Below are 23,305 nucleotides of genomic sequence, written 5' to 3' on the forward strand. Positions count from 1 at the left end.
TGGGCTGAAGGGCCCTGTAGCCTGATTTGAGGTTGGACGCTCTATTATTCACAGAGGTGTACCCGGCCTAGACGGTGACTGGCTGACCCGTCAGGGCATCGCCCGTTTGGAAGCCCGTTTCGGAAGCGGAGGCGGGAATCCCTGCCCAATTTTCTTTTGGGGTGGTAGGGCTGTTGGCGGGGTTGCACAAGCTCTGCCAACTTTGGCGGCTTAAGCTTGGGATGCGAGGGACATGGTACAAAAATGCAAAGGTTTTCCAGGAAAAGAGTCTACGGGCAACGATTCCTTGTTGCTCTTTTCAGGTGAACTCAAGCCTCAGGGCTTTGAGGTAGGGGCACTGCCTACAGACAGCAGGAAAGGGCTTGTGCGAAGCTGCTGCCGCATTTAGGTAAGAAGAGTAAAAACCTGTACCAGGAGTGGGCCTCGAACCCACGCGGACACTTGTCCATTGGATCTTAAGTCCAACGCCTTAACCACTCGGCCATCCTGGTGAGCTGCTGCAAAGGGCTTCGAATTGAATCTTTGCTGTTTCAGCAGCAGGCGAACAAGTGGAAAACCAGCCCAGAGTGCCCCCTGCAGGAGGTTGGATGGAATTGGCTTGCGAGCGGCAAACGTCTCTCACTTAACAGCATTACAATAGCCTCCAGCTGACTGCAAGTACGGTTGCGGAAACCTCCCGGGTGCTGCAGTCGTTTCCCCGGTGGCCTAGTGGTGAGGATTTGGTGCTTTCACTGCCACGGGCCTGGCTTCGAGTCCCCGACCAGAGTGTGTGCTTTGAGTAAAGGTGGTCTAGGGCAGTCCAGAGGCAGGCTGAGCCTCGAAGGCTGGTGCAGGCCTTGGTGTGCGAGCCCGAAAAAAGGGCAGCTCCTATGTCATCCCTTCTTGCCCTCCGGCACTTGCTGTACAAGCAAAGCCCCCTTTGAACTCTGCATGGTAACCCTGCTGTGTCTCGCAGGCAATCATGGCCTGCCGCCTTTTAATAAACGTGCTCTCCCACGAAGCAGTTCTCCTAAGGAGGGTTAGTTGTGAGTGTGCATCTTCAGCGGCAGCCTCTAGGGGGAGCTTCAGCACTGACCCACAAAAGCTCATAGCGAGGAAGGCTGTCCTTTCAGGAGAGCAAGACAGGAATATCAGCGCTTGGAAGTGAAAGCGCAAACGTTCCCAAAGTGATGCTGTCTTCAATCTCTAAGCTCCCCTTTTCGCAGACCATCACAAGTGTTTTTGTTTTCTTTCTTTCTTTCTTTCTTTATTTCTTTATTTATTTATTTATTAGCAGAAACGGCCCCCGAAGACCTGCAGGCACTGGTGCCCATTGTAGCAGAGGCCCTCAGCCTTTGGACTCGGACGCCACCATCTGAGCGACACGCAACGGGGTGCACCCACCGTCCCTGGTGGTCTAGTGGTTAGGATTCGGCGCTCTCACCGCCGCGGCCCGGGTTGGATTCCCGGTCAGAGAAGGAGCTCTTTTAACAACTGACATTTTTATTTACAGCAATGCAGTTAACTGGCGACCGGAAATCTTGCTCCCAGATGCAGATTTGCGTGCACAAAATGGAGGAAGTGCCCTCAGCGCGACGCAAAACGTGTTTATGGCAGAGTCCCATTCATTCTCCTGTCGCTGCGGAAAGACTGCCCTTGACGCAAAAAAGGCAGCTTCCTTTTTCACCGCTGGAGAGAACCTATCTGCTCGGCCCTCCCCCTCTCTTCCCAGTCCCCCAATGGACTGGCCTTTGAGGCACCTGCAGGCATTGTGCACTCGGACACCACTGCCCGGCCTTCCCGAGCTGTCCAGCGGTCTCCCTGGTGGTCTAGTGGTTAGGATTCGGCGCTCTCACCGCCGCGGCCCGGGTTCGATTCCCGGTCAGGGAAGAGAGGCTTTTACTGAATGACATTTTTACAGAAATTCAAACAACTGCGTCTCAAAAAATATTTCTTTCAAATGTAGCTTCACTCACAGGCAATAGCGGCGTGGCTCCCCTGGCGGTAACTCCAAGCATCTTTTCAGCATGGTCCCTTACCGGAAGCTGTCGCCGCTAGAAGTGGGCCTGTGCCCCAAAAAGGAAGCTTTCTTTCTTCCAAAGCTGTAGAGAAAATATTAGTCCTGTCGCCCTGCCAAAGCCGAGCTCGCCCACCATCCCTAGCCTCATCAGACCAAGACCTTGCCCGGGACCCTGGGGCAGAGGGCTGCAGAAATGGTTGCGTACCGGTTTGGAGGAGAAAAGCAGGGGAGGGAGGGGTCGTAGCTGCTTGATTTGCATACAGAGCTGTGGTCTGCTGGGAAAGTGCAGCCTTTGGAGCTTGGCAAAGGCTTCGCAAGGGGCCCGAGCATTGCCCTCGCCCCGTTTGTTGACAGGTTCTCCTTCTATGGGCTGAAGGGCCCTGTAGCCTGATTTGAGGTTGGACGCTCTATTATTCACAGGGGTGTACCGGGCCTAGACGGTGACTGGCTGACCCGTCAGGGCATCGCCCGTTTGGAAGCCCGTTTCGGAAGCGGAGGCGGGAATCCCTGCCCAATTTTCTTTTGGGGTGGTAGGGCTGTTGGCGGGGTTGCACAAGCTCTGCCAACTTTGGCGGCTTAAGCTTGGGATGCGAGGGACATGGTACAAAAATGCAAAGGTTTTCCAGGAAAAGAGTCTACGGGCAACGATTCCTTGTTGCTCTTTTCAGGTGAACTCAAGCCTCAGGGCTTTGAGGTAGGGGCACTGCCTACAGACAGCAGGAAAGGGCTTGTGCGAAGCTGCTGCCGCATTTAGGTAAGAAGAGTAAAAACCTGTACCAGGAGTGGGGCTCGAACCCACGCGGACACTTGTCCATTGGATCTTAAGTCCAACGCCTTAACCACTCGGCCATCCTGGTGAGCTGCTGCAAAGGGCTTCGAATTGAATCTTTGCTGTTTCAGCAGCAGGCGAACAAGTGGAAAACCAGCCCAGAGTGCCCCCTGCAGGAGGTTGGATGGAATTGGCTTGCGAGCGGCAAACGTCTCTCACTTAACAGCATTACAATAGCCTCCAGCTGACTGCAAGTACGGTTGCGGAAACCTCCCGGGTGCTGCAGTCGTTTCCCCGGTGGCCTAGTGGTGAGGATTTGGTGCTTTCACTGCCACGGGCCTGGCTTCGAGTCCCCGACCAGAGTGTGTGCTTTGAGTAAAGGTGGTCTAGGGCAGTCCAGAGGCAGGCTGAGCCTCGAAGGCTGGTGCAGGCCTTGGTGTGCGAGCCCGAAAAAAGGGCAGCTCCTATGTCATCCCTTCTTGCCCTCCGGCACTTGCTGTACAAGCAAAGCCCCCTTTGAACTCTGCATGGTAACCCTGCTGTGTCTCGCAGGCAATCATGGCCTGCCGCCTTTTAATAAACGTGCTCTCCCACGAAGCAGTTCTCCTAAGGAGGGTTAGTTGTGAGTGTGCATCTTCAGCGGCAGCCTCTAGGGGGAGCTTCAGCACTGACCCACAAAAGCTCATAGCGAGGAAGGCTGTCCTTTCAGGAGAGCAAGACAGGAATATCAGCGCTTGGAAGTGAAAGCGCAAACGTTCCCAAAGTGATGCTGTCTTCAATCTCTAAGCTCCCCTTTTCGCAGACCATCACAAGTGTTTTTGTTTTCTTTCTTTCTTTCTTTCTTTATTTCTTTATTTATTTATTTATTAGCAGAAACGGCCCCCGAAGACCTGCAGGCACTGGTGCCCATTGTAGCAGAGGCCCTCAGCCTTTGGACTCGGACGCCACCATCTGAGCGACACGCAACGGGGTGCACCCACCGTCCCTGGTGGTCTAGTGGTTAGGATTCGGCGCTCTCACCGCCGCGGCCCGGGTTGGATTCCCGGTCAGGGAAGGAGCTCTTTTAACAACTGACATTTTTATTTACAGCAATGCAGTTAACTGGCGACCGGAAATCTTGCTCCCAGATGCAGATTTGCGTGCACAAAATGGAGGAAGTGCCCTCAGCGCGACGCAAAACGTGTTTATGGCAGAGTCCCATTCATTCTCCTGTCGCTGCGGAAAGACTGCCCTTGACGCAAAAAAGGCAGCTTCCTTTTTCACCGCTGGAGAGAACCTATCTGCTCGGCCCTCCCCCTCTCTTCCCAGTCCCCCAATGGACTGGCCTTTGAGGCACCTGCAGGCATTGTGCACTCGGACACCACTGCCCGGCCTTCCCGAGCTGTCCAGCGGTCTCCCTGGTGGTCTAGTGGCCGCGGCCCGGGTTCGATTCCCGGTCAGGGAAGAGAGGCTTTTACTGAATGACATTTTTACAGAAATTCAAACAACTGCGTCTCAAAAAATATTTCTTTCAAATGTAGCTTCACTCACAGGCAATAGCGGCGTGGCTCCCCTGGCGGTAACTCCAAGCATCTTTTCAGCATGGTCCCTTACCGGAAGCTGTCGCCGCTAGAAGTGGGCCTGTGCCCCAAAAAGGAAGCTTTCTTTCTTCCAAAGCTGTAGAGAAAATATTAGTCCTGTCGCCCTGCCAAAGCCGAGCTCGCCCACCATCCCTAGCCTCATCAGACCAAGACCTTGCCCGGGACCCTGGGGCAGAGGGCTGCAGAAATGGTTGCGTACCGGTTTGGAGGAGAAAAGCAGGGGAGGGAGGGGTCGTAGCTGCTTGATTTGCATACAGAGCTGTGGTCTGCTGGGAAAGTGCAGCCTTTGGAGCTTGGCAAAGGCTTCGCAAGGGGCCCGAGCATTGCCCTCGCCCCGTTTGTTGACAGGTTCTCCTTCTATGGGCTGAAGGGCCCTGTAGCCTGATTTGAGGTTGGACGCTCTATTATTCACAGGGGTGTACCGGGCCTAGACGGTGACTGGCTGACCCGTCAGGGCATCGCCCGTTTGGAAGCCCGTTTCGGAAGCCGTGAGGAAGCGGAGGCGGGAATCCCTGCCCAATTTTCTTTTGGGGTGGTAGGGCTGTTGGCGGGGTTGCACAAGCTCTGCCAACTTTGGCGGCTTAAGCTTGGGATGCGAGGGACATGGTACAAAAATGCAAAGGTTTTCCAGGAAAAGAGTCTACGGGCAACGATTCCTTGTTGCTCTTTTCAGGTGAACTCAAGCCTCAGGGCTTTGAGGTAGGGGCACTGCCTACAGACAGCAGGAAAGGGCTTGTGCGAAGCTGCTGCCGCATTTAGGTAAGAAGAGTAAAAACCTGTACCAGGAGTGGGGCTCGAACCCACGCGGACACTTGTCCATTGGATCTTAAGTCCAACGCCTTAACCACTCGGCCATCCTGGTGAGCTGCTGCAAAGGGCTTCGAATTGAATCTTTGCTGTTTCAGCAGCAGGCGAACAAGTGGAAAACCAGCCCAGAGTGCCCCCTGCAGGAGGTTGGATGGAATTGGCTTGCGAGCGGCAAACGTCTCTCACTTAACAGCATTACAATAGCCTCCAGCTGACTGCAAGTACGGTTGCGGAAACCTCCCGGGTGCTGCAGTCGTTTCCCCGGTGGCCTAGTGGTGAGGATTTGGTGCTTTCACTGCCACGGGCCTGGCTTCGAGTCCCCGACCAGAGTGTGTGCTTTGAGTAAAGGTGGTCTAGGGCAGTCCAGAGGCAGGCTGAGCCTCGAAGGCTGGTGCAGGCCTTGGTGTGCGAGCCCGAAAAAAGGGCAGCTCCTATGTCATCCCTTCTTGCCCTCCGGCACTTGCTGTACAAGCAAAGCCCCCTTTGAACTCTGCATGGTAACCCTGCTGTGTCTCGCAGGCAATCATGGCCTGCCGCCTTTTAATAAACGTGCTCTCCCACGAAGCAGTTCTCCTAAGGAGGGTTAGTTGTGAGTGTGCATCTTCAGCGGCAGCCTCTAGGGGGAGCTTCAGCACTGACCCACAAAAGCTCATAGCGAGGAAGGCTGTCCTTTCAGGAGAGCAAGACAGGAATATCAGCGCTTGGAAGTGAAAGCGCAAACGTTCCCAAAGTGATGCTGTCTTCAATCTCTAAGCTCCCCTTTTCGCAGACCATCACAAGTGTTTTTGTTTTCTTTCTTTCTTTCTTTCTTTCTTTATTTCTTTATTTATTAGCAGAAACGGCCCCCGAAGACCTGCAGGCACTGGTGCCCATTGTAGCAGAGGCCCTCAGCCTTTGGACTCGGACGCCACCATCTGAGCGACACGCAACGGGGTGCACCCACCGTCCCTGGTGGTCTAGTGGTTAGGATTCGGCGCTCTCACCGCCGCGGCCTGGGTTCGATTCCCGGTCAGGGAAGGAGCTCTTTTAACAACTGACATTTTTATTTACAGCAATGCAGTTAACTGGCGACCGGAAATCTTGCTCCCAGATGCAGATTTGCGTGCACAAAATGGAGGAAGTGCCCTCAGCGCGACGCAAAACGTGTTTATGGCAGAGTCCCATTCATTCTCCTGTCGCTGCGGAAAGACTGCCCTTGACGCAAAAAAGGCAGCTTCCTTTTTCACCGCTGGAGAGAACCTATCTGCTCGGCCCTCCCCCTCTCTTCCCAGTCCCCCAATGGACTGGCCTTTGAGGCACCTGCAGGCATTGTGCACTCGGACACCACTGCCCGGCCTTCCCGAGTTGTCCAGCGGTCTCCCTGGTGGTCTAGTGGTTAGGATTCGGCGCGGCCCGGGTTCGATTCCCGGTCAGGGAAGAGAGGCTTTTACTGAATGACATTTTTACAGAAATTCAAACAACTGCGTCTCAAAAAATATTTCTTTCAAATGTAGCTTCACTCACAGGCAATAGCGGCGTGGCTCCCCTGGCGGTAACTCCAAGCATCTTTTCAGCATGGTCCCTTACCGGAAGCTGTCGCCGCTAGAAGTGGGCCTGTGCCCCAAAAAGGAAGCTTTCTTTCTTCCAAAGCTGTAGAGAAAATATTAGTCCTGTCGCCCTGCCAAAGCCGAGCTCGCCCACCATCCCTAGCCTCATCAGACCAAGACCTTGCCCGGGACCCTGGGGCAGAGGGCTGCAGAAATGGTTGCGTACCGGTTTGGAGGAGAAAAGCAGGGGAGGGAGGGGTCGTAGCTGCTTGATTTGCATACAGAGCTGTGGTCTGCTGGGAAAGTGCAGCCTTTGGAGCTTGGCAAAGGCTTCGCAAGGGGCCCGAGCATTGCCCTCGCCCCGTTTGTTGACAGGTTCTCCTTCTATGGGCTGAAGGGCCCTGTAGCCTGATTTGAGGTTGGACGCTCTATTATTCACAGGGGTGTACCGGGCCTAGACGGTGACTGGCTGACCCGTCAGGGCATCGCCCGTTTGGAAGCCCGTTTCGGAAGCGGAGGCGGGAATCCCTGCCCAATTTTCTTTTGGGGTGGTAGGGCTGTTGGCGGGGTTGCACAAGCTCTGCCAACTTTGGCGGCTTAAGCTTGGGATGCGAGGGACATGGTACAAAAATGCAAAGGTTTTCCAGGAAAAGAGTCTACGGGCAACGATTCCTTGTTGCTCTTTTCAGGTGAACTCAAGCCTCAGGGCTTTGAGGTAGGGGCACTGCCTACAGACAGCAGGAAAGGGCTTGTGCGAAGCTGCTGCCGCATTTAGGTAAGAAGAGTAAAAACCTGTACCAGGAGTGGGGCTCGAACCCACGCAGACACTTGTCCATTGGATCTTAAGTCCAACGCCTTAACCACTCGGCCATCCTGGTGAGCTGCTGCAAAGGGCTTCGAATTGAATCTTTGCTGTTTCAGCAGCAGGCGAACAAGTGGAAAACCAGCCCAGAGTGCCCCCTGCAGGAGGTTGGATGGAATTGGCTTGCGAGCGGCAAACGTCTCTCACTTAACAGCATTACAATAGCCTCCAGCTGACTGCAAGTACGGTTGCGGAAACCTCCCGGGTGCTGCAGTCGTTTCCCCGGTGGCCTAGTGGTGAGGATTTGGTGCTTTCACTGCCACGGGCCTGGCTTCGAGTCCCCGACCAGAGTGTGTGCTTTGAGTAAAGGTGGTCTAGGGCAGTCCAGAGGCAGGCTGAGCCTCGAAGGCTGGTGCAGGCCTTGGTGTGCGAGCCCGAAAAAAGGGCAGCTCCTATGTCATCCCTTCTTGCCCTCCGGCACTTGCTGTACAAGCAAAGCCCCCTTTGAACTCTGCATGGTAACCCTGCTGTGTCTCGCAGGCAATCATGGCCTGCCGCCTTTTAATAAACGTGCTCTCCCACGAAGCAGTTCTCCTAAGGAGGGTTAGTTGTGAGTGTGCATCTTCAGCGGCAGCCTCTAGGGGGAGCTTCAGCACTGACCCACAAAAGCTCATAGCGAGGAAGGCTGTCCTTTCAGGAGAGCAAGACAGGAATATCAGCGCTTGGAAGTGAAAGCGCAAACGTTCCCAAAGTGATGCTGTCTTCAATCTCTAAGCTCCCCTTTTCGCAGACCATCACAAGTGTTTTTGTTTTCTTTCTTTCTTTCTTTCTTTATTTCTTTATTTATTTATTTATTAGCAGAAACGGCCCCCGAAGACCTGCAGGCACTGGTGCCCATTGTAGCAGAGGCCCTCAGCCTTTGGACTCGGACGCCACCATCTGAGCGACACGCAACGGGGTGCACCCACCGTCCCTGGTGGTCTAGTGGTTAGGATTCCGCGGCCCGGGTTCGATTCCCGGTCAGGGAAGGAGCTCTTTTAACAACTGACATTTTTATTTACAGCAATGCAGTTAACTGGCGACCGGAAATCTTGCTCCCAGATGCAGATTTGCGTGCACAAAATGGAGGAAGTGCCCTCAGCGCGACGCAAAACGTGTTTATGGCAGAGTCCCATTCATTCTCCTGTCGCTGCGGAAAGACTGCCCTTGACGCAAAAAAGGCAGCTTCCTTTTTCACCGCTGGAGAGAACCTATCTGCTCGGCCCTCCCCCTCTCTTCCCAGTCCCCCAATGGACTGGCCTTTGAGGCACCTGCAGGCATTGTGCACTCGGACACCACTGCCCGGCCTTCCCGAGCTGTCCAGCGGTCTCCCTGGTGGTCTAGTGGTTAGGATTCACCGCCGCGGCCCGGGTTCGATTCCCGGTCAGGGAAGAGAGGCTTTTACTGAATGACATTTTTACAGAAATTCAAACAACTGCGTCTCAAAAAATATTTCTTTCAAATGTAGCTTCACTCACAGGCAATAGCGGCGTGGCTCCCCTGGCGGTAACTCCAAGCATCTTTTCAGCATGGTCCCTTACCGGAAGCTGTCGCCGCTAGAAGTGGGCCTGTGCCCCAAAAAGGAAGCTTTCTTTCTTCCAAAGCTGTAGAGAAAATATTAGTCCTGTCGCCCTGCCAAAGCCGAGCTCGCCCACCATCCCTAGCCTCATCAGACCAAGACCTTGCCCGGGACCCTGGGGCAGAGGGCTGCAGAAATGGTTGCGTACCGGTTTGGAGGAGAAAAGCAGGGGAGGGAGGGGTCGTAGCTGCTTGATTTGCATACAGAGCTGTGGTCTGCTGGGAAAGTGCAGCCTTTGGAGCTTGGCAAAGGCTTCGCAAGGGGCCCGAGCATTGCCCTCGCCCCGTTTGTTGACAGGTTCTCCTTCTATGGGCTGAAGGGCCCTGTAGCCTGATTTGAGGTTGGACGCTCTATTATTCACAGGGGTGTACCGGGCCTAGACGGTGACTGGCTGACCCGTCAGGGCATCGCCCGTTTGGAAGCCCGTTTCGGAAGCGGAGGCGGGAATCCCTGCCCAATTTTCTTTTGGGGTGGTAGGGCTGTTGGCGGGGTTGCACAAGCTCTGCCAACTTTGGCGGCTTAAGCTTGGGATGCGAGGGACATGGTACAAAAATGCAAAGGTTTTCCAGGAAAAGAGTCTACGGGCAACGATTCCTTGTTGCTCTTTTCAGGTGAACTCAAGCCTCAGGGCTTTGAGGTAGGGGCACTGCCTACAGACAGCAGGAAAGGGCTTGTGCGAAGCTGCTGCCGCATTTAGGTAAGAAGAGTAAAAACCTGTACCAGGAGTGGGGCTCGAACCCACGCAGACACTTGTCCATTGGATCTTAAGTCCAACGCCTTAACCACTCGGCCATCCTGGTGAGCTGCTGCAAAGGGCTTCGAATTGAATCTTTGCTGTTTCAGCAGCAGGCGAACAAGTGGAAAACCAGCCCAGAGTGCCCCCTGCAGGAGGTTGGATGGAATTGGCTTGCGAGCGGCAAACGTCTCTCACTTAACAGCATTACAATAGCCTCCAGCTGACTGCAAGTACGGTTGCGGAAACCTCCCGGGTGCTGCAGTCGTTTCCCCGGTGGCCTAGTGGTGAGGATTTGGTGCTTTCACTGCCACGGGCCTGGCTTCGAGTCCCCGACCAGAGTGTGTGCTTTGAGTAAAGGTGGTCTAGGGCAGTCCAGAGGCAGGCTGAGCCTCGAAGGCTGGTGCAGGCCTTGGTGTGCGAGCCCGAAAAAAGGGCAGCTCCTATGTCATCCCTTCTTGCCCTCCGGCACTTGCTGTACAAGCAAAGCCCCCTTTGAACTCTGCATGGTAACCCTGCTGTGTCTCGCAGGCAATCATGGCCTGCCGCCTTTTAATAAACGTGCTCTCCCACGAAGCAGTTCTCCTAAGGAGGGTTAGTTGTGAGTGTGCATCTTCAGCGGCAGCCTCTAGGGGGAGCTTCAGCACTGACCCACAAAAGCTCATAGCGAGGAAGGCTGTCCTTTCAGGAGAGCAAGACAGGAATATCAGCGCTTGGAAGTGAAAGCGCAAACGTTCCCAAAGTGATGCTGTCTTCAATCTCTAAGCTCCCCTTTTCGCAGACCATCACAAGTGTTTTTGTTTTCTTTCTTTCTTTCTTTCTTTATTTCTTTATTTATTTATTTATTAGCAGAAACGGCCCCCGAAGACCTGCAGGCACTGGTGCCCATTGTAGCAGAGGCCCTCAGCCTTTGGACTCGGACGCCACCATCTGAGCGACACGCAACGGAGTGCACCCACCGTCCCTGGTGGTCTAGTGGTTAGGATTCGGCGCTCTCACCGCCGCGGCCCGGGTTCGATTCCCGGTCAGGGAAGGAGCTCTTTTAACAACTGACATTTTTATTTACATGCAAAGGAGTTAACTGGCGACCGGAAATCTTGCTCCCAGATGCAGATTTGCGTGCACAAAATGGAGGAAGTGCCCTCAGCGCGACGCAAAACGTGTTTATGGCAGAGTCCCATTCATTCTCCTGTCGCTGCGGAAAGACTGCCCTTGACGCAAAAAAGGCAGCTTCCTTTTTCACCGCTGGAGAGAACCTATCTGCTCGGCCCTCCCCCTCTCTTCCCAGTCCCCCAATGGACTGGCCTTTGAGGCACCTGCAGGCATTGTGCACTCGGACACCACTGCCCGGCCTTCCCGAGCTGTCCAGCGGTCTCCCTGGTGGTCTAGTGGTTAGGATTCGGCGCTCTCACCGCCGCGGCCCGGGTTCGATTCCCGGTCAGGGAAGAGAGGCTTTTACTGAATGACATTTTTACAGAAATTCAAACAACTGCGTCTCAAAAAATATTTCTTTCAAATGTAGCTTCACTCACAGGCAATAGCGGCGTGGCTCCCCTGGCGGTAACTCCAAGCATCTTTTCAGCATGGTCCCTTACCGGAAGCTGTCGCCGCTAGAAGTGGGCCTGTGCCCCAAAAAGGAAGCTTTCTTTCTTCCAAAGCTGTAGAGAAAATATTAGTCCTGTCGCCCTGCCAAAGCCGAGCTCGCCCACCATCCCTAGCCTCATCAGACCAAGACCTTGCCCGGGACCCTGGGGCAGAGGGCTGCAGAAATGGTTGCGTACCGGTTTGGAGGAGAAAAGCAGGGGAGGGAGGGGTCGTAGCTGCTTGATTTGCATACAGAGCTGTGGTCTGCTGGGAAAGTGCAGCCTTTGGAGCTTGGCAAAGGCTTCGCAAGGGGCCCGAGCATTGCCCTCGCCCCGTTTGTTGACAGGTTCTCCTTCTATGGGCTGAAGGGCCCTGTAGCCTGATTTGAGGTTGGACGCTCTATTATTCACAGGGGTGTACCGGGCCTAGACGGTGACTGGGTGACCCGTCAGGGCATCGCCCGTTTGGAAGCCCGTTTCGGAAGCCGTGAGGAAGCGGAGGCGGGAATCCCTGCCCAATTTTCTTTTGGGGTGGTAGGGCTGTTGGCGGGGTTGCACAAGCTCTGCCAACTTTGGCGGCTTAAGCTTGGGATGCGAGGGACATGGTACAAAAATGCAAAGGTTTTCCAGGAAAAGAGTCTACGGGCAACAATTCCTTGTTGCTCTTTTCAGGTGAACTCAAGCCTCAGGGCTTTGAGGTAGGGGCACTGCCTACAGACAGCAGGAAAGGGCTTGTGCGAAGCTGCTGCCGCATTTAGGTAAGAAGAGTAAAAACCTGTACCAGGAGTGGGGCTCGAACCCACGCGGACACTTGTCCATTGGATCTTAAGTCCAACGCCTTAACCACTCGGCCATCCTGGTGAGCTGCTGCAAAGGGCTTCGAATTGAATCTTTGCTGTTTCAGCAGCAGGCGAACAAGTGGAAAACCAGCCCAGAGTGCCCCCTGCAGGAGGTTGGATGGAATTGGCTTGCGAGCGGCAAACGTCTCTCACTTAACAGCATTACAATAGCCTCCAGCTGACTGCAAGTACGGTTGCGGAAACCTCCCGGGTGCTGCAGTCGTTTCCCCGGTGGCCTAGTGGTGAGGATTTGGTGCTTTCACTGCCACGGGCCTGGCTTCGAGTCCCCGACCAGAGTGTGTGCTTTGAGTAAAGGTGGTCTAGGGCAGTCCAGAGGCAGGCTGAGCCTCGAAGGCTGGTGCAGGCCTTGGTGTGCGAGCCCGAAAAAAGGGCAGCTCCTATGTCATCCCTTCTTGCCCTCCGGCACTTGCTGTACAAGCAAAGCCCCCTTTGAACTCTGCATGGTAACCCTGCTGTGTCTCGCAGGCAATCATGGCCTGCCGCCTTTTAATAAACGTGCTCTCCCACGAAGCAGTTCTCCTAAGGAGGGTTAGTTGTGAGTGTGCATCTTCAGCGGCAGCCTCTAGGGGGAGCTTCAGCACTGACCCACAAAAGCTCATAGCGAGGAAGGCTGTCCTTTCAGGAGAGCAAGACAGGAATATCAGCGCTTGGAAGTGAAAGCGCAAACGTTCCCAAAGTGATGCTGTCTTCAATCTCTAAGCTCCCCTTTTCGCAGACCATCACAAGTGTTTTTGTTTTCTTTCTTTCTTTCTTTCTTTCTTTATTTCTTTATTTATTAGCAGAAACGGCCCCCGAAGACCTGCAGGCACTGGTGCCCATTGTAGCAGAGGCCCTCAGCCTTTGGACTCGGACGCCACCATCTGAGCGACACGCAACGGGGTGCACCCACCGTCCCTGGTGGTCTAGTGGTTAGGATTCGGCGCTCTCACCACCGCGGCCCGGGTTCGATTCCCGGTCAGGGAAGGAGCTCTTTTAACAACTGACATTTTTATTTACAGCAATGCAGTTAACTGGCGACCGGAAATCTTGCTCCCAGATGCAGATTTGCGTGCACAAAATGGAGGAAGTGCCCTCAGCGCGACGCAAAACGTGTTTATGGCAGAGTCCCATTCATTCTCCTGTCGCTGCGGAAAGACTGCCCTTGACGCAAAAAAGGCAGCTTCCTTTTTCACCGCTGGAGAGAACCTATCTGCTCGGCCCTCCCCCTCTCTTCCCAGTCCCCCAATGGACTGGCCTTTGAGGCACCTGCAGGCATTGTGCACTCGGACACCACTGCCCGGCCTTCCCGAGTTGTCCAGCGGTCTCCCTGGTGGTCTAGTGGTTAGGATTCGGCGCTCTCACCGCCGCGGCCCGGGTTCGATTCCCGGTCAGGGAAGAGAGGCTTTTACTGAATGACATTTTTACAGAAATTCAAACAACTGCGTCTCAAAAAATATTTCTTTCAAATGTAGCTTCACTCACAGGCAATAGCGGCGTGGCTCCCCTGGCGGTAACTCCAAGCATCTTTTCAGCATGGTCCCTTACCGGAAGCTGTCGCCGCTAGAAGTGGGCCTGTGCCCCAAAAAGGAAGCTTTCTTTCTTCCAAAGCTGTAGAGAAAATATTAGTCCTGTCGCCCTGCCAAAGCCGAGCTCGCCCACCATCCCTAGCCTCATCAGACCAAGACCTTGCCCGGGACCCTGGGGCAGAGGGCTGCAGAAATGGTTGCGTACCGGTTTGGAGGAGAAAAGCAGGGGAGGGAGGGGTCGTAGCTGCTTGATTTGCATACAGAGCTGTGGTCTGCTGGGAAAGTGCAGCCTTTGGAGCTTGGCAAAGGCTTCGCAAGGGGCCCGAGCATTGCCCTCGCCCCGTTTGTTGACAGGTTCTCCTTCTATGGGCTGAAGGGCCCTGTAGCCTGATTTGAGGTTGGACGCTCTATTATTCACAGGGGTGTACCGGGCCTAGACGGTGACTGGCTGACCCGTCAGGGCATCGCCCGTTTGGAAGCCCGTTTCGGAAGCGGAGGCGGGAATCCCTGCCCAATTTTCTTTTGGGGTGGTAGGGCTGTTGGCGGGGTTGCACAAGCTCTGCCAACTTTGGCGGCTTAAGCTTGGGATGCGAGGGACATGGTACAAAAATGCAAAGGTTTTCCAGGAAAAGAGTCTACGGGCAACGATTCCTTGTTGCTCTTTTCAGGTGAACTCAAGCCTCAGGGCTTTGAGGTAGGGGCACTGCCTACAGACAGCAGGAAAGGGCTTGTGCGAAGCTGCTGCCGCATTTAGGTAAGAAGAGTAAAAACCTGTACCAGGAGTGGGGCTCGAACCCACGCGGACACTTGTCCATTGGATCTTAAGTCCAACGCCTTAACCACTCGGCCATCCTGGTGAGCTGCTGCAAAGGGCTTCGAATTGAATCTTTGCTGTTTCAGCAGCAGGCGAACAAGTGGAAAACCAGCCCAGAGTGCCCCCTGCAGGAGGTTGGATGGAATTGGCTTGCGAGCGGCAAACGTCTCTCACTTAACAGCATTACAATAGCCTCCAGCTGACTGCAAGTACGGTTGCGGAAACCTCCCGGGTGCTGCAGTCGTTTCCCCGGTGGCCTAGTGGTGAGGATTTGGTGCTTTCACTGCCACGGGCCTGGCTTCGAGTCCCCGACCAGAGTGTGTGCTTTGAGTAAAGGTGGTCTAGGGCAGTCCAGAGGCAGGCTGAGCCTCGAAGGCTGGTGCAGGCCTTGGTGTGCGAGCCCGAAAAAAGGGCAGCTCCTATGTCATCCCTTCTTGCCCTCCGGCACTTGCTGTACAAGCAAAGCCCCCTTTGAACTCTGCATGGTAACCCTGCTGTGTCTCGCAGGCAATCATGGCCTGCCGCCTTTTAATAAACGTGCTCTCCCACGAAGCAGTTCTCCTAAGGAGGGTTAGTTGTGAGTGTGCATCTTCAGCGGCAGCCTCTAGGGGGAGCTTCAGCACTGACCCACAAAAGCTCATAGCGAGGAAGGCTGTCCTTTCAGGAGAGCAAGACAGGAATATCAGCGCTTGGAAGTGAAAGCGCAAACGTTCCCAAAGTGATGCTGTCTTCAATCTCTAAGCTCCCCTTTTCGCAGACCATCACAAGTGTTTTTGTTTTCTTTCTTTCTTTCTTTCTTTCTTTATTTCTTTATTTATTAGCAGAAACGGCCCCCGAAGACCTGCAGGCACTGGTGCCCATTGTAGCAGAGGCCCTCAGCCTTTGGACTCGGACGCCACCATCTGAGCGACACGCAACGGGGTGCACCCACCGTCCCTGGTGGTCTAGTGGTTAGGATTCGGCGCTCTCACCGCCGCGGCCTGGGTTCGATTCCCGGTCAGGGAAGGAGCTCTTTTAACAACTGACATTTTTATTTACAGCAATGCAGTTAACTGGCGACCGGAAATCTTGCTCCCAGATGCAGATTTGCGTGCACAAAATGGAGGAAGTGCCCTCAGCGCGACGCAAAACGTGTTTATGGCAGAGTCCCATTCATTCTCCTGTCGCTGCGGAAAGACTGCCCTTGACGCAAAAAAGGCAGCTTCCTTTTTCACCGCTGGAGAGAACCTATCTGCTCGGCCCTCCCCCTCTCTTCCCAGTCCCCCAATGGACTGGCCTTTGAGGCACCTGCAGGCATTGTGCACTCGGACACCACTGCCCGGCCTTCCCGAGTTGTCCAGCGGTCTCCCTGGTGGTCTAGTGGTTAGGATTCGGCGCGGCCCGGGTTCGATTCCCGGTCAGGGAAGAGAGGCTTTTACTGAATGACATTTTTACAGAAATTCAAACAACTGCGTCTCAAAAAATATTTCTTTCAAATGTAGCTTCACTCACAGGCAATAGCGGCGTGGCTCCCCTGGCGGTAACTCCAAGCATCTTTTCAGCATGGTCCCTTACCGGAAGCTGTCGCCGCTAGAAGTGGGCCTGTGCCCCAAAAAGGAAGCTTTCTTTCTTCCAAAGCTGTAGAGAAAATATTAGTCCTGTCGCCCTGCCAAAGCCGAGCTCGCCCACCATCCCTAGCCTCATCAGACCAAGACCTTGCCCGGGACCCTGGGGCAGAGGGCTGCAGAAATGGTTGCGTACCGGTTTGGAGGAGAAAAGCAGGGGAGGGAGGGGTCGTAGCTGCTTGATTTGCATACAGAGCTGTGGTCTGCTGGGAAAGTGCAGCCTTTGGAGCTTGGCAAAGGCTTCGCAAGGGGCCCGAGCATTGCCCTCGCCCCGTTTGTTGACAGGTTCTCCTTCTATGGGCTGAAGGGCCCTGTAGCCTGATTTGAGGTTGGACGCTCTATTATTCACAGGGGTGTACCGGGCCTAGACGGTGACTGGCTGACCCGTCAGGGCATCGCCCGTTTGGAAGCCCGTTTCGGAAGCGGAGGCGGGAATCCCTGCCCAATTTTCTTTTGGGGTGGTAGGGCTGTTGGCGGGGTTGCACAAGCTCTGCCAACTTTGGCGGCTTAAGCTTGGGATGCGAGGGACATGGTACAAAAATGCAAAGGTTTTCCAGGAAAAGAGTCTACGGGCAACGATTCCTTGTTGCTCTTTTCAGGTGAACTCAAGCCTCAGGGCTTTGAGGTAGGGGCACTGCCTACAGACAGCAGGAAAGGGCTTGTGCGAAGCTGCTGCCGCATTTAGGTAAGAAGAGTAAAAACCTGTACCAGGAGTGGGGCTCGAACCCACGCAGACACTTGTCCATTGGATCTTAAGTCCAGCGCCTTAACCACTCGGCCATCCTGGTGAGCTGCTGCAAAGGGCTTCGAATTGAATCTTTGCTGTTTCAGCAGCAGGCGAACAAGTGGAAAACCAGCCCAGAGTGCCCCCTGCAGGAGGTTGGATGGAATTGGCTTGCGAGCGGCAAACGTCTCTCACTTAACAGCATTACAATAGCCTCCAGCTGACTGCAAGTACGGTTGCGGAAACCTCCCGGGTGCTGCAGTCGTTTCCCCGGTGGCCTAGTGGTGAGGATTTGGTGCTTTCACTGCCACGGGCCTGGCTTCGAGTCCCCGACCAGAGTGTGTGCTTTGAGTAAAGGTGGTCTAGGGCAGTCCAGAGGCAGGCTGAGCCTCGAAGGCTGGTGCAGGCCTTGGTGTGCGAGCCCGAAAAAAGGGCAGCTCCTATGTCATCCCTTCTTGCCCTCCGGCACTTGCTGTACAAGCAAAGCCCCCTTTGAACTCTGCATGGTAACCCTGCTGTGTCTCGCAGGCAATCATGGCCTGCCGCCTTTTAATAAACGTGCTCTCCCACGAAGCAGTTCTCCTAAGGAGGGTTAGTTGTGAGTGTGCATCTTCAGCGGCAGCCTCTAGGGGGAGCTTCAGCACTGACCCACAAAAGCTCATAGCGAGGAAGGCTGTCCTTTCAGGAGAGCAAGACAGGAATATCAGCGCTTGGAAGTGAAAGCGCAAACGTTCCCAAAGTGATGCTGTCTTCAATCTCTAAGCTCCCCTTTTCGCAGACCATCACAAGTGTTTTTGTTTTCTTTCTTTCTTTCTTTCTTTCTTTATTTCTTTATTTATTAGCAGAAACGGCCCCCGAAGACCTGCAGGCACTGGTGCCCATTGTAGCAGAGGCCCTCAGCCTTTGGACTCGGACGCCACCATCTGAGCGACACGCAACGGGGTGCACCCACCGTCCCTGGTGGTCTAGTGGTTAGGATTCGGCGCTCTCACCGCCGCGGCCTGGGTTCGATTCCCGGTCAGGGAAGGAGCTCTTTTAACAACTGACATTTTTATTTACAGCAATGCAGTTAACTGGCGACCGGAAATCTTGCTCCCAGATGCAGATTTGCGTGCACAAAATGGAGGAAGTGCCCTCAGCGCGACGCAAAACGTGTTTATGGCAGAGTCCCATTCATTCTCCTGTCGCTGCGGAAAGACTGCCCTTGACGCAAAAAAGGCAGCTTCCTTTTTCACCGCTGGAGAGAACCTATCTGCTCGGCCCTCCCCCTCTCTTCCCAGTCCCCCAATGGACTGGCCTTTGAGGCACCTGCAGGCATTGTGCACTCGGACACCACTGCCCGGCCTTCCCGAGTTGTCCAGCGGTCTCCCTGGTGGTCTAGTGGTTAGGATTCGGCGCGGCCCGGGTTCGATTCCCGGTCAGGGAAGAGAGGCTTTTACTGAATGACATTTTTACAGAAATTCAAACAACTGCGTCTCAAAAAATATTTCTTTCAAATGTAGCTTCACTCACAGGCAATAGCGGCGTGGCTCCCCTGGCGGTAACTCCAAGCATCTTTTCAGCATGGTCCCTTACCGGAAGCTGTCGCCGCTAGAAGTGGGCCTGTGCCCCAAAAAGGAAGCTTTCTTTCTTCCAAAGCTGTAGAGAAAATATTAGTCCTGTCGCCCTGCCAAAGCCGAGCTCGCCCACCATCCCTAGCCTCATCAGACCAAGACCTTGCCCGGGACCCTGGGGCAGAGGGCTGCAGAAATGGTTGCGTACCGGTTTGGAGGAGAAAAGCAGGGGAGGGAGGGGTCGTAGCTGCTTGATTTGCATACAGAGCTGTGGTCTGCTGGGAAAGTGCAGCCTTTGGAGCTTGGCAAAGGCTTCGCAAGGGGCCCGAGCATTGCCCTCGCCCCGTTTGTTGACAGGTTCTCCTTCTATGGGCTGAAGGGCCCTGTAGCCTGATTTGAGGTTGGACGCTCTATTATTCACAGGGGTGTACCGGGCCTAGACGGTGACTGGCTGACCCGTCAGGGCATCGCCCGTTTGGAAGCCCGTTTCGGAAGCGGAGGCGGGAATCCCTGCCCAATTTTCTTTTGGGGTGGTAGGGCTGTTGGCGGGGTTGCACAAGCTCTGCCAACTTTGGCGGCTTAAGCTTGGGATGCGAGGGACATGGTACAAAAATGCAAAGGTTTTCCAGGAAAAGAGTCTACGGGCAACGATTCCTTGTTGCTCTTTTCAGGTGAACTCAAGCCTCAGGGCTTTGAGGTAGGGGCACTGCCTACAGACAGCAGGAAAGGGCTTGTGCGAAGCTGCTGCCGCATTTAGGTAAGAAGAGTAAAAACCTGTACCAGGAGTGGGGCTCGAACCCACGCAGACACTTGTCCATTGGATCTTAAGTCCAACGCCTTAACCACTCGGCCATCCTGGTGAGCTGCTGCAAAGGGCTTCGAATTGAATCTTTGCTGTTTCAGCAGCAGGCGAACAAGTGGAAAACCAGCCCAGAGTGCCCCCTGCAGGAGGTTGGATGGAATTGGCTTGCGAGCGGCAAACGTCTCTCACTTAACAGCATTACAATAGCCTCCAGCTGACTGCAAGTACGGTTGCGGAAACCTCCCGGGTGCTGCAGTCGTTTCCCCGGTGGCCTAGTGGTGAGGATTTGGTGCTTTCACTGCCACGGGCCTGGCTTCGAGTCCCCGACCAGAGTGTGTGCTTTGAGTAAAGGTGGTCTAGGGCAGTCCAGAGGCAGGCTGAGCCTCGAAGGCTGGTGCAGGCCTTGGTGTGCGAGCCCGAAAAAAGGGCAGCTCCTATGTCATCCCTTCTTGCCCTCCGGCACTTGCTGTACAAGCAAAGCCCCCTTTGAACTCTGCATGGTAACCCTGCTGTGTCTCGCAGGCAATCATGGCCTGCCGCCTTTTAATAAACGTGCTCTCCCACGAAGCAGTTCTCCTAAGGAGGGTTAGTTGTGAGTGTGCATCTTCAGCGGCAGCCTCTAGGGGGAGCTTCAGCACTGACCCACAAAAGCTCATAGCGAGGAAGGCTGTCCTTTCAGGAGAGCAAGACAGGAATATCAGCGCTTGGAAGTGAAAGCGCAAACGTTCCCAAAGTGATGCTGTCTTCAATCTCTAAGCTCCCCTTTTCGCAGACCATCACAAGTGTTTTTGTTTTCTTTCTTTCTTTCTTTCTTTATTTCTTTATTTATTTATTTATTAGCAGAAACGGCCCCCGAAGACCTGCAGGCACTGGTGCCCATTGTAGCAGAGGCCCTCAGCCTTTGGACTCGGACGCCACCATCTGAGCGACACGCAACGGGGTGCACCCACCGTCCCTGGTGGTCTAGTGGTTAGGATTCCGCGGCCCGGGTTCGATTCCCGGTCAGGGAAGGAGCTCTTTTAACAACTGACATTTTTATTTACAGCAATGCAGTTAACTGGCGACCGGAAATCTTGCTCCCAGATGCAGATTTGCGTGCACAAAATGGAGGAAGTGCCCTCAGCGCGACGCAAAACGTGTTTATGGCAGAGTCCCATTCATTCTCCTGTCGCTGCGGAAAGACTGCCCTTGACGCAAAAAAGGCAGCTTCCTTTTTCACCGCTGGAGAGAACCTATCTGCTCGGCCCTCCCCCTCTCTTCCCAGTCCCCCAATGGACTGGCCTTTGAGGCACCTGCAGGCATTGTGCACTCGGACACCACTGCCCGGCCTTCCCGAGCTGTCCAGCGGTCTCCCTGGTGGTCTAGTGGTTAGGATTCGGCGCTCTCACCGCCGCGGCCCGGGTTCGATTCCCGGTCAGGGAAGAGAGGCTTTTACTGAATGACATTTTTACAGAAATTCAAACAACTGCGTCTCAAAAAATATTTCTTTCAAATGTAGCTTCACTCACAGGCAATAGCGGCGTGGCTCCCCTGGCGGTAACTCCAAGCATCTTTTCAGCATGGTCCCTTACCGGAAGCTGTCGCCGCTAGAAGTGGGCCTGTGCCCCAAAAAGGAAGCTTTCTTTCTTCCAAAGCTGTAGAGAAAATATTAGTCCTGTCGCCCTGCCAAAGCCGAGCTCGCCCACCATCCCTAGCCTCATCAGACCAAGACCTTGCCCGGGACCCTGGGGCAGAGGGCTGCAGAAATGGTTGCGTACCGGTTTGGAGGAGAAAAGCAGGGGAGGGAGGGGTCGTAGCTGCTTGATTTGCATACAGAGCTGTGGTCTGCTGGGAAAGTGCAGCCTTTGGAGCTTGGCAAAGGCTTCGCAAGGGGCCCGAGCATTGCCCTCGCCCCGTTTGTTGACAGGTTCTCCTTCTATGGGCTGAAGGGCCCTGTAGCCTGATTTGAGGTTGGACGCTCTATTATTCACAGGGGTGTACCGGGCCTAGACGGTGACTGGCTGACCCGTCAGGGCATCGCCCGTTTGGAAGCCCGTTTCGGAAGCGGAGGCGGGAATCCCTGCCCAATTTTCTTTTGGGGTGGTAGGGCTGTTGGCGGGGTTGCACAAGCTCTGCCAACTTTGGCGGCTTAAGCTTGGGATGCGAGGGACATGGTACAAAAATGCAAAGGTTTTCCAGGAAAAGAGTCTACGGGCAACAATTCCTTGTTGCTCTTTTCAGGTGAACTCAAGCCTCAGGGCTTTGAGGTAGGGGCACTGCCTACAGACAGCAGGAAAGGGCTTGTGCGAAGCTGCTGCCGCATTTAGGTAAGAAGAGTAAAAACCTGTACCAGGAGTGGGGCTCGAACCCACGCGGACACTTGTCCATTGGATCTTAAGTCCAACGCCTTAACCACTCGGCCATCCTGGTGAGCTGCTGCAAAGGGCTTCGAATTGAATCTTTGCTGTTTCAGCAGCAGGCGAACAAGTGGAAAACCAGCCCAGAGTGCCCCCTGCAGGAGGTTGGATGGAATTGGCTTGCGAGCGGCAAACGTCTCTCACTTAACAGCATTACAATAGCCTCCAGCTGACTGCAAGTACGGTTGCGGAAACCTCCCGGGTGCTGCAGTCGTTTCCCCGGTGGCCTAGTGGTGAGGATTTGGTGCTTTCACTGCCACGGGCCTGGCTTCGAGTCCCCGACCAGAGTGTGTGCTTTGAGTAAAGGTGGTCTAGGGCAGTCCAGAGGCAGGCTGAGCCTCGAAGGCTGGTGCAGGCCTTGGTGTGCGAGCCCGAAAAAAGGGCAGCTCCTATGTCATCCCTTCTTGCCCTCCGGCACTTGCTGTACAAGCAAAGCCCCCTTTGAACTCTGCATGGTAACCCTGCTGTGTCTCGCAGGCAATCATGGCCTGCCGCCTTTTAATAAACGTGCTCTCCCACGAAGCAGTTCTCCTAAGGAGGGTTAGTTGTGAGTGTGCATCTTCAGCGGCAGCCTCTAGGGGGAGCTTCAGCACTGACCCACAAAAGCTCATAGCGAGGAAGGCTGTCCTTTCAGGAGAGCAAGACAGGAATATCAGCGCTTGGAAGTGAAAGCGCAAACGTTCCCAAAGTGATGCTGTCTTCAATCTCTAAGCTCCCCTTTTCGCAGACCATCACAAGTGTTTTTGTTTTCTTTCTTTCTTTCTTTCTTTCTTTATTTCTTTATTTATTAGCAGAAACGGCCCCCGAAGACCTGCAGGCACTGGTGCCCATTGTAGCAGAGGCCCTCAGCCTTTGGACTCGGACGCCACCATCTGAGCGACACGCAACGGGGTGCACCCACCGTCCCTGGTGGTCTAGTGGTTAGGATTCGGCGCTCTCACCACCGCGGCCCGGGTTCGATTCCCGGTCAGGGAAGGAGCTCTTTTAACAACTGACATTTTTATTTACAGCAATGCAGTTAACTGGCGACCGGAAATCTTGCTCCCAGATGCAGATTTGCGTGCACAAAATGGAGGAAGTGCCCTCAGCGCGACGCAAAACGTGTTTATGGCAGAGTCCCATTCATTCTCCTGTCGCTGCGGAAAGACTGCCCTTGACGCAAAAAAGGCAGCTTCCTTTTTCACCGCTGGAGAGAACCTATCTGCTCGGCCCTCCCCCTCTCTTCCCAGTCCCCCAATGGACTGGCCTTTGAGGCACCTGCAGGCATTGTGCACTCGGACACCACTGCCCGGCCTTCCCGAGTTGTCCAGCGGTCTCCCTGGTGGTCTAGTGGTTAGGATTCGGCGCTCTCACCGCCGCGGCCCGGGTTCGATTCCCGGTCAGGGAAGAGAGGCTTTTACTGAATGACATTTTTACAGAAATTCAAACAACTGCGTCTCAAAAAATATTTCTTTCAAATGTAGCTTCACTCACAGGCAATAGCGGCGTGGCTCCCCTGGCGGTAACTCCAAGCATCTTTTCAGCATGGTCCCTTACCGGAAGCTGTCGCCGCTAGAAGTGGGCCTGTGCCCCAAAAAGGAAGCTTTCTTTCTTCCAAAGCTGTAGAGAAAATATTAGTCCTGTCGCCCTG

General features: G+C 54.5%; 23 non-coding genes across 23 annotated transcripts; 13 read left to right on the top strand and 10 right to left on the bottom strand.

The window, feature by feature from the left end:
* Window positions 1-408: 408 nt before the first annotated feature.
* Window positions 409-491, bottom strand: TRNAL-UAA (transfer RNA leucine (anticodon UAA)). The gene has a single exon. It is a non-coding gene; the product is annotated as a tRNA-Leu (tRNA).
* Window positions 492-1,385: 894 nt separating this feature from the next.
* TRNAE-CUC (transfer RNA glutamic acid (anticodon CUC)) lies at window positions 1,386-1,457 on the top strand. The gene has a single exon. It is a non-coding gene; the product is annotated as a tRNA-Glu (tRNA).
* Window positions 1,458-1,797: 340 nt separating this feature from the next.
* Window positions 1,798-1,869, top strand: TRNAE-CUC (transfer RNA glutamic acid (anticodon CUC)). The gene has a single exon. It is a non-coding gene; the product is annotated as a tRNA-Glu (tRNA).
* Window positions 1,870-2,773: 904 nt separating this feature from the next.
* Window positions 2,774-2,856, bottom strand: TRNAL-UAA (transfer RNA leucine (anticodon UAA)). Its single transcript has one exon. It is a non-coding gene; the product is annotated as a tRNA-Leu (tRNA).
* An 894-nt stretch (window positions 2,857-3,750) lies between these two features.
* On the top strand, window positions 3,751-3,822 carry TRNAE-CUC (transfer RNA glutamic acid (anticodon CUC)). The gene has a single exon. It is a non-coding gene; the product is annotated as a tRNA-Glu (tRNA).
* Window positions 3,823-5,127: 1,305 nt separating this feature from the next.
* Window positions 5,128-5,210, bottom strand: TRNAL-UAA (transfer RNA leucine (anticodon UAA)). The gene has a single exon. It is a non-coding gene; the product is annotated as a tRNA-Leu (tRNA).
* Window positions 5,211-6,100: 890 nt separating this feature from the next.
* On the top strand, window positions 6,101-6,172 carry TRNAE-CUC (transfer RNA glutamic acid (anticodon CUC)). The gene has a single exon. It is a non-coding gene; the product is annotated as a tRNA-Glu (tRNA).
* A 1,304-nt stretch (window positions 6,173-7,476) lies between these two features.
* On the bottom strand, window positions 7,477-7,559 carry TRNAL-UAA (transfer RNA leucine (anticodon UAA)). The gene has a single exon. It is a non-coding gene; the product is annotated as a tRNA-Leu (tRNA).
* A 2,259-nt stretch (window positions 7,560-9,818) lies between these two features.
* Window positions 9,819-9,901, bottom strand: TRNAL-UAA (transfer RNA leucine (anticodon UAA)). Its single transcript has one exon. It is a non-coding gene; the product is annotated as a tRNA-Leu (tRNA).
* An 894-nt stretch (window positions 9,902-10,795) lies between these two features.
* On the top strand, window positions 10,796-10,867 carry TRNAE-CUC (transfer RNA glutamic acid (anticodon CUC)). Its single transcript has one exon. It is a non-coding gene; the product is annotated as a tRNA-Glu (tRNA).
* A 341-nt stretch (window positions 10,868-11,208) lies between these two features.
* On the top strand, window positions 11,209-11,280 carry TRNAE-CUC (transfer RNA glutamic acid (anticodon CUC)). Its single transcript has one exon. It is a non-coding gene; the product is annotated as a tRNA-Glu (tRNA).
* Window positions 11,281-12,195: 915 nt separating this feature from the next.
* On the bottom strand, window positions 12,196-12,278 carry TRNAL-UAA (transfer RNA leucine (anticodon UAA)). The gene has a single exon. It is a non-coding gene; the product is annotated as a tRNA-Leu (tRNA).
* An 890-nt stretch (window positions 12,279-13,168) lies between these two features.
* Window positions 13,169-13,240, top strand: TRNAE-CUC (transfer RNA glutamic acid (anticodon CUC)). Its single transcript has one exon. It is a non-coding gene; the product is annotated as a tRNA-Glu (tRNA).
* Window positions 13,241-13,580: 340 nt separating this feature from the next.
* Window positions 13,581-13,652, top strand: TRNAE-CUC (transfer RNA glutamic acid (anticodon CUC)). The gene has a single exon. It is a non-coding gene; the product is annotated as a tRNA-Glu (tRNA).
* Window positions 13,653-14,556: 904 nt separating this feature from the next.
* On the bottom strand, window positions 14,557-14,639 carry TRNAL-UAA (transfer RNA leucine (anticodon UAA)). Its single transcript has one exon. It is a non-coding gene; the product is annotated as a tRNA-Leu (tRNA).
* Window positions 14,640-15,529: 890 nt separating this feature from the next.
* On the top strand, window positions 15,530-15,601 carry TRNAE-CUC (transfer RNA glutamic acid (anticodon CUC)). Its single transcript has one exon. It is a non-coding gene; the product is annotated as a tRNA-Glu (tRNA).
* Window positions 15,602-16,905: 1,304 nt separating this feature from the next.
* Window positions 16,906-16,988, bottom strand: TRNAL-UAA (transfer RNA leucine (anticodon UAA)). The gene has a single exon. It is a non-coding gene; the product is annotated as a tRNA-Leu (tRNA).
* An 890-nt stretch (window positions 16,989-17,878) lies between these two features.
* Window positions 17,879-17,950, top strand: TRNAE-CUC (transfer RNA glutamic acid (anticodon CUC)). Its single transcript has one exon. It is a non-coding gene; the product is annotated as a tRNA-Glu (tRNA).
* Window positions 17,951-19,254: 1,304 nt separating this feature from the next.
* On the bottom strand, window positions 19,255-19,337 carry TRNAL-UAA (transfer RNA leucine (anticodon UAA)). Its single transcript has one exon. It is a non-coding gene; the product is annotated as a tRNA-Leu (tRNA).
* A 1,292-nt stretch (window positions 19,338-20,629) lies between these two features.
* TRNAE-CUC (transfer RNA glutamic acid (anticodon CUC)) lies at window positions 20,630-20,701 on the top strand. The gene has a single exon. It is a non-coding gene; the product is annotated as a tRNA-Glu (tRNA).
* A 904-nt stretch (window positions 20,702-21,605) lies between these two features.
* On the bottom strand, window positions 21,606-21,688 carry TRNAL-UAA (transfer RNA leucine (anticodon UAA)). The gene has a single exon. It is a non-coding gene; the product is annotated as a tRNA-Leu (tRNA).
* An 890-nt stretch (window positions 21,689-22,578) lies between these two features.
* On the top strand, window positions 22,579-22,650 carry TRNAE-CUC (transfer RNA glutamic acid (anticodon CUC)). The gene has a single exon. It is a non-coding gene; the product is annotated as a tRNA-Glu (tRNA).
* Window positions 22,651-22,990: 340 nt separating this feature from the next.
* TRNAE-CUC (transfer RNA glutamic acid (anticodon CUC)) lies at window positions 22,991-23,062 on the top strand. Its single transcript has one exon. It is a non-coding gene; the product is annotated as a tRNA-Glu (tRNA).
* The last annotated feature ends 243 nt before the right edge of the window (window positions 23,063-23,305 follow it).

This window comes from Ambystoma mexicanum, chromosome 5p, assembly GCF_040938575.1.
Source record: "Ambystoma mexicanum isolate Mex_15411 chromosome 5p, UKY_AmexF1_1, whole genome shotgun sequence".
NCBI lineage: Eukaryota > Metazoa > Chordata > Amphibia > Caudata > Ambystomatidae > Ambystoma > Ambystoma mexicanum.